A 10,302-nucleotide genomic window follows, 5' to 3' on the forward strand; every position below is an offset into this window, starting at 1 on the left:
AAAAAAAAAAAAAAAAAAAGAAATTATTATGGAAAAGCATGTTAAACAAGAGTGACTATGTGTCAGACTTCTAAAGAGCAAAATTTACTGGGTAACCAAAAAGTATAGAGAGAAATATTTTCTTCAAGTAAGAACTGTTTGAATTGCTTTATACCTAGATTCTGTAGACCTTTTGCCTGCAGACCTTTTAACTGATTTCAAAAGAACATTTTACTGTGTGACCATATAAATTGAAGATACTTCTTATTAGTGGACCTAAATATTGCTCAAAGTAGTATCAGTTATACCTCACAGTTCATTTTCCCATGACTTTCGAAATTTTTTTAAAAACTCACATCTTAACATATTACCGACTTTAATTACTGAGTGAGATTAAAGGTTTTTGCTTGCTAAGAGTACATAATTTTCAAGACCTCAATCAGAGAATTGTATATAACCGAATAAGAAATCTTTCTAGTCCTTGAGCTTACTCATTACCATTTACTTGGTAGAACTGGTAAAACTTATTGGTGTGCAGCTAACTCTAAGTAATTTAATAGATGTCAAAGTATATAGACACATGAAAACAAAGTTCCCATAAAACTACATGCTATAGAACGGCTTCAACTCTTTTCTCATCAAATATAAGTTAATGAGACTAACAGTTAAGTAAACTAGGTTTCTGTACTTCTTTCATTTAGGCCTTTTGGAGGTATTAATTACTTCTTCATAAATTTGATAATTATTGAAATTTGACTATTCTTATTCTCTATTCTTGTTCTATATGTTGAAACATTTGTTTGGCAAATTATCTTCAATTATAGGTCACTATCTTCTATTGTACCTTCTTTCTCTCTTTTTAAAAATAGAATCGATTTTGAGTCCATTCTTCTAAGACTTTCAACCCACATCTTAACCAATAATATAGACATTATGATTTTTGGGTTTTTTTTTGTTTTTTGTTTTTTGTTTTTGAGACAGAGTCTTGCTCTGTCACCCATGCTGGAGTGCAGTGGCGCGATCTCGGCTCACTGCAAGCTTTGCCTCCCAGGTTCACGCCACTCTCCTGCCTCAGCCTCCCGTGTAGCTGGGACTACAGGCGCCTGCCACCATGCCTGACTAATTTTTTTTGTAATTTTAGTAGAGACAGGGTTTCACCCTGTTAGCCAGGATGGTCTCAATCTCCAGACTTCATGATCTGCCCGCCTGGGCCTCCCAAAGTGCTGGGATTACAGGTGCGAGCCACCGCACCCGGCCGACATTATGATTATTATCCTGGTATCACTTTTATTTTTGTTTCTGTTGCATTACAACCCCCTCCACACCTATACTTTATTAGGGTGCCATGCTATACCATTCTTATTTAATAATCTCAAGAGCCTTGAGAGGCAGGTTTTAATACATGAGGTTTTTTTTAAGGCCAAGCCTTTTACATAAAAAGAATGTAACAGCAGCAAGACAAGAATAGCTTAATGCAGACCTCTCAAGGTAAACAGAGCTGCAGTAGCATTGAGCAGAGCCTAGGTACTTAGGAAATAAAATGGATGCTAGGTCATTCATGTTAATTGTGATTTCTTATAATTAGTAGTCATTAATAACTATTAGACCATGATAACTTTAAAACTCTGATAGTGAAAATTAAGCATACTGTGAACATACTCTTTCTTTTTGCCTAAAATCAGTGTTAAGACTTTTAAAATCACTGATGGGCAGTGATCTGTCTGCGAGATCCAGGTGATGAAGTATATAATCCAGGCCAATAAGAAAAAATTTTCAATAGATAGATAATTGATTGCCCAGCACACAGTAGGCATACAGTATTTAATTTAGCAAGTGAATGATTCTTCCATCAAAAGCACACTCAAATTCCAGATCACTATCTTTGGGCATTTACCACTGGTTTTGGGCACCTGCTAAACCAGGAGTATATATAGGAAATAGTCTTCTCTACATATTGTGATGGATGATATTCACATATGCAAATCCAGAGCTAGGTTTATAGCATCTTTTATTTTTGTCTTTATAATTTCTGTCTTTGTATTATATAGTTAGTAAATTTCTAGAATACATAAATCTAATTTTTATATATCCATTTATTCAACATGTATTTACTGAGTACCTCCTATGTGTCAGACACTGCCCAGGGTGATAGAGATTTATTCATTAATTCAGCATATAAAGTGTCTACTATATGCCAAACACTATTCTAGATTCTGGATGTAGGAAGTGAATAAGACTGTACATTGCTTTACCCTCTTTTTAAGAAATATTTTACATTCAGAATTTCTCAATAATTATTTTGGCAGTTAGGAAAGGGAAGCACCAAACATTTAACCTTTGTTTCTTGGTTTCCACAGACCCTCGTCAAGTGGTTATTATTGTCTTAATTTGACAAATTTTAAAGTATGCAGAGTTATATTTTAACTATGCAGAGTTCATATTTTAAAGAATCAGCAGACTTAAAGTTAATTATAATGAAGAGATCAATAATAGGAATGACATCCTATTAGCAAATAGAACATGGTTTTCTCAGCACTCATTTGATGTCTCTCTCTCTCGCTCTCTCTCTCTCTCGCTCTTGCTCTCTGTCTTTTTCTCTCCATGACACTTAGCGTTGGATTTTTATTCACTTCAGGAGTTTACATCATAGATTACCACAGTAAGATAGACAGCCAGGAAAAAAAAAAAAAAATCTTTGGAAATGCACTGAGAAAATTAACACATACATTTTTCTAAAAATCAATAGGCACTCAGAACCTTTCAGATGATTCTAAGGCTGAAGATAAATTTTCTGCCCAAAAGCAAACTATTACACTAGTTTGGACTAAATTTTGAGATCATTATCAGTAGAAAAATGTCTATAATTTCAGCATACTCCGAAACTTTTTCTAACTTACAAATTAAAAGAAATATGTACTTAATACATTTAGACAATTAAATTGCTTGAGCTTTTCAGGGTAACAGTTTTTAAAAAGCAACATTTAAAAAATATATAATGAATGGAACATTTTCTATTTTTTTATTATGCTTTAAGTTCTAGGTTACATGTGCACAACGTGCAGGTTTGATACATAGGTATACATGTGTCATGTTGGTTTGCTGCACCCATCAACTCGTCATTTCCATTAGGTATTTCTTCTAACGCTATCCTTCCCCCAGCCCGCCACTCCCCAACAGGCCCTGGTGTGTGATGTTTTCTGCCTTGTGTCCAAGTGTTCTCATTGTTCAGTTTCCACCTTTGAGTGAGAACACACGGTGTTTGGTTTTCTGTCCTTGGATAGTTTGCTGAGAATGATGGTTTCCAGCTTTATCCATGTCCCTCCAAAGGACATGAACTCATCCTTTTTTACGGCTGCATAGTATTCCATGGTGTATATGTGCCACATTTTCTTAATCCAGTCTATCAATGATAGACATTTGGGTTGGTTCATGAATGGAACATTTTCTATTGACATAAAGTCTATAGTTTTTAAAAAGTTAAATATACCAGTAAATCATTGTGTTTACTCTGTCTGACAGATCCCTGAAAAGCCCCCCACATAAAGAACTGTAGAGCTGCACTGACCAGTAGGATGCTCCATTTTAAATTGCCTGGATCAAGAATGCAGTAGCAGTTATATCACTGATGGGCAGTGATCCATCTGCCAGCACATGTTTTTATTTCAGTTGACATTAAATAATATGTCTCTAACAAATGCTTTATATAAAGGGAACAACTCTGAAGTTGGAGGATTCGCTTCATAATGCATGCATGTAAAAGATATATTTGATCAAGAGATGAAGAATGTTAAAAATATTAAGGTATCATTGCAACCTTTTGACATTTTGATGAAATCGAATCATCCAAAAACTATAATCAGTGCTGCAGATAAAGAAAGCCTAAAATTTGTTTCTAACAAGCCAACTATTACTTTTTTTTTTTCAATTAAGTAGTGGACTGTGTTTAATCATGAGATATAATCATGTTATATTCCATATTCTGGGTTATGTGCAACTTTATTTGCGAAGGTGTGTTTTGTACCAAAGGCTCTCATACATAGATTACCCATTTACATATAAATAAGTGAGTCTACACTGTGCCCAAATGAATGGTATTAAAGACAGACTTGCCTAAAAGAAATGTGCCTTGCTTGATTAAACATTCTTTTATTTTTTAATTCAAAATGAGATTTGCAAATTAGTCTCATAGGTTTTAGCTGAGCTGAACTTGACAAAAATATATTAGTACTTATTACATGTTTTAGTATTCTATCTTAATTAAAATTGTAACATTTAGTTATACTTTCAACAGTTTATATGTTATATATTCATTTAATTTTGTTTTCATGGGATGTTTGATGTGTTGAGACAAAGCACATTCTTAAAGATATACATAATATTTCATCTAATGTTTATAGCTTTTCCTTAAAAATTATATATGTAAAAGTTTCCTTAACTCATTTTCTATTTTTATATTCTTTTAGAAATGGAACTCTTTTTCAATTAAAAAAGTTTTAGTTGGAAAAGAGATTTAGGAGGTCATGAAGATGGTTTCCCATTTGGGGACATTTCACTTCTGTGCCATTAATGTATTTACTGTGACATTTCAGCAGAATGGTAGCTATTTGTATATTATTTCATAAGCCTTATGGAAAGTCAAACTGTGAAAATTTATTATATAGAACCCTTTTTTATTTCCATATTTTAGTTTCAAAATATACCTGAACAAATGCATAAATAACCAATCCTCTGTTATTTAAATGTATAACAATGCTACGTTATAATAAGAGCACTTGTAGAATTTTAATTACTATAAAAATATTTCAGTAGCAAAGCCAAGATTATAAATTTTTTGATCCCCTACAGAATGGAATACAAGTGATGAATTGCCTTGTAGGAGAATCAGTAACTAAAACAATCTTATTCCTGCAGCAAAACAGATAGATAAATTAAAGATACAATCTAGGTAACTTTCTTTGAGGCAAAGTCTACAATGAATTTCTCACAAGCTGCTGGTAATTTCTTTGTGTCAAAACTTTGAGACCAGATCACTACAAGAAAAATGAAATAAAAATCTGACAGCTATCTCAGATTCGAGCTATATGAACTTTTAGTCAAGATGGTTTGTGATTGAAGTGAAAATATGGCCACTGCCTTGTCTTTGTTCTACATTAGCCCATTTAGTAGAGACATGGGCCTGGAGAATAGTCAGTCCATTGCAGCCAACATAATCCTTATAATTAATTATCACAGCCTGGGTAGCGGTAAAGCAATGCACATCAGCTACTGGGATGATTGAAACAAACTGATCAGCTGTGTTACAGGAGGTCTTAGATATTCAGATGTTTTACTAAGCATCAGTAGCTGTTACAAAAATAGACACAAAAACGACCTTTATAAAATACCAATGAGACAACTGTACGCATTATAGTATATTTAATATCTGAATTATTATTACACATTACAGTTTCAAATAAAGACAAAACCTGGATTTTTGTTGTAAAAGCACAGGATGGTGTCAGATGAGTAAACTGTCAACTGAATATGGTTCACAGAAAGGATAGTAAAAATGGTACTGGTTTAGATAACAGTAGACCAGAATTTTTATCCACTTTCTACCTGTGGGACCTTAGGTAAATCAGTTACATTACTAGACTTCAGTTTGCAGGCTTGAATTGCAAGATGCGTGTGCTGGATTCAGTGATCTCCAAAGCCCTTACCAGTCCCCAAATTCTCATTATACACATTTGAGAAATGCTTTGAAGAAAACTTAGGGCTAGGTGCGGTGGCTCATGCCTATAATCCTAGCACTTTCGGAGGCCGAGGTGGGTGGATCACAAGGTCAGGAGTTCGAGACCAGCCTGGCCAACACAGTGAAACCTCACCTCTACTAAAAATACAAAAATTAGCCAGTCCTGGTGGTACATGCCTGTAGTCCCAGCTACTCGTGAGGCTGAGACAGGTGAACCACTTGAACCCAGGAGGTGGAGGTTGCAATGAGCCAAGATCACGCCATTGCACTCTAGCTTGGGCAACAGAGTGAGACTTTGTCTCAAAAAAAAAAGAAAGAAAGAAAAAAGTACCCAGATTTTCTGATGCAGGAAAGAATACATGAAGTAAGATTTAAGCCTTGAAAGCATCATAAATATATCATTCTTCAAATTGATTATGATGAAAGAAAATAGGATTCTTTCTCCTCAGAATTTTCATTGATCTATAATGGGATCAAAAAAGTAGAAAAATCAGTCTGCAGAGTGAAAACAGATTAATTGAAATAGATAGAAAAGAGGGGAGAGCATTTGTTTAATTAAATGTTAAGGTAACTTGAAAATTGCCTATGAAATGCTAAAACCGTACCACAGCCTTATTGCACGCTCAACATTTTAAGCCTGGGAGCAGGGGACAGTGGGAAAAGGCTGGAGTGATAGAAGTGTTTGCCTTATGATCTCTTGACTCCTTTTACACAAGAAGCAGATTGGTAGAGCTTACGCAGGTGTCTGTGCTGTGGTGCTGGCTCTGCCAAAAACTCTCATGTGCCCTAAGAAAGTTCATTTAACTTCTCTGAGCCCGAGTTTATCTGTAAAGTGAAGACTTTTTAAATTTAGTAATCTGTATGTCTCTTCATCTCAGAATTCTATAACGTTTTCAGATTGTTATATGTGTACATGTACATGTTGCTCCCCTCTGGTCACTAAGATGCCACATATTTCTACTTGAGTGAACAGATTGCAAGTCCAAATGTTCTTGTTTCTAATATTAATAATTGACCTCAGCAAGACCTAAAAAAGTAAAAAAAAAAAAAAAAAAAAAAAAAAAAAGTAAGTCTTACCTTTTATTTTGACCTTGGCTTTAAATTATTATGATTTATCATTTCTTCTTTGAATGCTGAGTGAGTTACCTAAATAGAATGTCTGTTCCAGTTAATCTTCTCTTTACATTTTTGTAGTTTAATAAACATGTAGCAAATCAGAAGCAACTATATCATGCTTATCAATGAACTGTAGCAGACTGTACGGTGCATTTTTGTCACATTAAAAAGTTAATGCCCTTTTGGTCCCAGAAGCAATGACTATAATTTAAAATAATATTCACAAAATTTTGTGAATGTTTTTGAATACAGAGGAGGCCTAATCGAGCCATATTGTAGTTCATTTTGCTCAGGAGTGAGAAACAAAATTCAGGGATAACCCAAACATGTCTGTTTGGCAATAGTGGATAGTTAGGTAAAGAAGGGTGATAGCTTTTGCACATCACAGATAAGAAGTGACTATACCTATTGAAAAACAGGAGTATATTCTGGTTCCTGGTTTTATGATGTAAAGATATTAGAAGGATACTAAAATTTGGACGCTTGGGAAATTGAATAATACAGAAATATTTTGTCATACTGAGATTATTTGTCCAGAAGTTTAGTCTTATATCCCTTCCATTCAGCAAAGGGGGCAGTTTTTAAAGGCCTCTGTCATAATAGGAAATGTATATTTTGACTAGTGGAGCAATTAGTTAAAACATTTAATCTGATCATTTTGGTTTTATGAATCTGAATTTTCACTTTAGGTGTAATTGAGTCACATGTATTATTGTGATCTTTGTGAGAAGTGATTTCGTCCTTTTTTTTAAGTTGATGAAACTTGATAAATGGTGATTCTAGCATATTGTGTTACTACTGTATCTTACAATAATTTGTGAACTGGCCATCATAAACAAATCATAGTAGTATCTCTTCTGGTAAATTGTTTCCATGGTGCGATCTCTTAATGCTGTGTTTGGGGGTGGGGATGGGGTTAAGTATTTTGTTGACTTTAAGCTGTCAAAATGTTTTTCTTAAATGCTATAAAATTGTATGACTATAAGCCAAATAAGAATATTCTCTTTTTTCACTTTTAAGGGCACTGTATAGATCATTTTGGAAACTATCCCACAGAATGGTATAATTTAAGTTTAAAAGCTCTTACACATATACACACACAAATATAAATATATATATACATGTACAAGGGAAAGCAAACAGTGTATGTAGTATTTCTATGTGACATGCTACGTTACAAGAATCCATTTTTGAAATCTTACACAGATTATGCAGAAGTCAGAATAACAAATACAACACCTCAATTTTTTATAGAGTCTAGCATTAGTTTACTTATAAGATTTGTTTACATCATACTTCGCAAAGATCATTTACATCATTTATTTAATGTTGAAAATATTTATATGAAGTACTAATGTAATCTGAAGTTTAGAGATTAAACAACCAAGGTTTAGAAAGATCAAATGACTAGTCCAAGATAATATGGCCAATAAATGACTCTAAACCTCCTATGTTCTTTATACTATTCACCTTTTGTCATGTTATTTTTATCCTGTCACTGCCATTATCTTTAAAACTTTGACAAAAATTTACTTTTAAAAGATACATTGGGAATTTTCAGATTTTAGTGCAAAGACATTGTTGCTGTTCTTGTCAGACCTTTTCAGATACTTCCAGACTATAGCCCTTCCACAGGGTGATATTCAAACGTTTTCCATCTAAAACATGTAAGTCTGCACACCCTGACCACAGACAGTGAATTCACTTGATATCAGAATGCTAGACTAAAAGTTGATCTTCTTGACTGACATTTCTAATCTCCCTTTTTAAAAATTCATCATAATGACTGACTTCTGAACAGCTGAATAAAGCAGTAATCAACCCAAGAAACTGCATCCATTCTGATTCAGAGGAAAAAAAATCCAACCTAGTAACTATTTTTCAGCATATTGTTTTTCATCACATTTATTCTGTGATTAGTGGAGGACAGAGAAGAGGGACTGGGGAGAAAAACTGCCTTTATTTTAAGAAAACTCATTTCCTGTAACTATTCAAAAAGAATTGATTATCAAGTGTTAGATAACAATATTACTAACATTTATCATAGTTCAAATATTTAGTAAAATTTCTCCACGTATTTAAAATTTTACTTAAGAATTTTCCCAGTTAAAATGTCATGACTGCTTAGTTTGAATAAGGAAGATATTCGTTTCAATTCATGACACAATATTACATTTTTATTCTTTTCTCAGACAACAGAGAGACACTGTTACTGCTTTCCCTTGTAAGTCAACAGTCTGTGATACACGCTGTACTTTTACTGATTAGCAATGCATTGTTACTGTGAATATTTAACTAGAACTTATTATATTGGAATTTAAAATTTTCTAACATTGAATTTAATTCTCTTCATCAAATAAATAAGCAAGCATTATTTTTTATGAAATGAAATAATCATTCTTAAGCAGTGATAATAATGGAATTCTGAATAAGATATAAAATCAAACATATTCTATTTTTTCTATGTTTATCCTTTGACATTGAGTTGTTTTAACTTATCACATATTATTGTTAAGTTGAAATAAGCTTTATGCCATGTTCTCTGATGTTCTTGTCATAATAATTTTGGGCCTTTGTTAAGTAAATATCAGAAAATATCTGTCAGTTTTGATTATGTGATATTTTCATCTGATTCATTTTTAAAATTTGCCATTGGATTTAAAATGTTTTCTTTGCTAATGTTATATAGAGAATTCAATAAAAGACCAAAAAAGGAAATCCTGTTGCACATATTACTAATTAGTTCCAAATGATTTCCTTCCCTTTCTTTCCTTTCTTCCTTCCTCCCTTCCTCTCTTTCCTTGTTTTTTTTTTTGCAAAAGAGGAAACATCAAAAGCTGGGCAGTTGTCAGTACCTCAAGCATCAGCTGCCTTTGAGACCAGCTCTGCAGACTCTTACGTATTCTCCCACATGACTATAATGAAGACTTCTGTGTATTACACTTTGCAAGCCTTTTGAAAGCCAACATTCCCTAGGTTTCTTCCAGTGTTCCCTATCTTATACTGTTGGAGACACAGTAAAGTCTCAAGGAAGGAAAAACTTATTCACAATAGTCTGTGCCTTTATGCTTTGTGCTAGTTATATGAGTAAATTATGGCACAGCAAATGTACATTATTTCATGCAGAAATAAGTATTGGACATCAATTGCGTGCACTGACCTGTTCACAGCAATGTCAGGGATATGAATGTCAATATGTAGATGACCCTGCTCTCAGATATATGCATGTGCACGCACACACACATATGTATACATATATATACATATATACACACATATACACACATATATATATGTATATACATACACACACATATTCCCAAGCTAGTAGGTTAGGATCCTCTTTAGATCCAGAATTGGTCAAATATTAAATAAGAACATTCTGTTTTCAATATTTATTCTCTGTGTATGCCCAATGTTTTTGTATCATAAGAGAGTATAATTCCTAGCAATCACCTTTTACATACCCATTGTTC

General features: G+C 33.4%; 1 protein-coding gene across 1 annotated transcript in view; it reads left to right on the forward strand.

Moving 5' to 3' along the window:
* The window catches only part of KCNA3 (potassium channel, voltage gated shaker related subfamily A, member 3), a 28,118-nt gene extending 18,579 nt beyond the window's left edge, over positions 1-9,539 (forward strand). Inside the window, exon 5 of the mRNA XM_011948154.1 lies at positions 3,499-9,539. The gene's annotated coding sequence lies outside the window, so the exon portion shown is untranslated. The remainder of the gene's footprint in view (positions 1-3,498) is intronic.
* Positions 9,540-10,302: the final 763 nt, after the last annotated feature.

Source organism: Colobus angolensis, unplaced genomic scaffold, assembly GCF_000951035.1.
Source record: "Colobus angolensis palliatus isolate OR3802 unplaced genomic scaffold, Cang.pa_1.0 Scaffold273, whole genome shotgun sequence".
Taxonomy (NCBI): Eukaryota; Metazoa; Chordata; class Mammalia; order Primates; family Cercopithecidae; genus Colobus; species Colobus angolensis.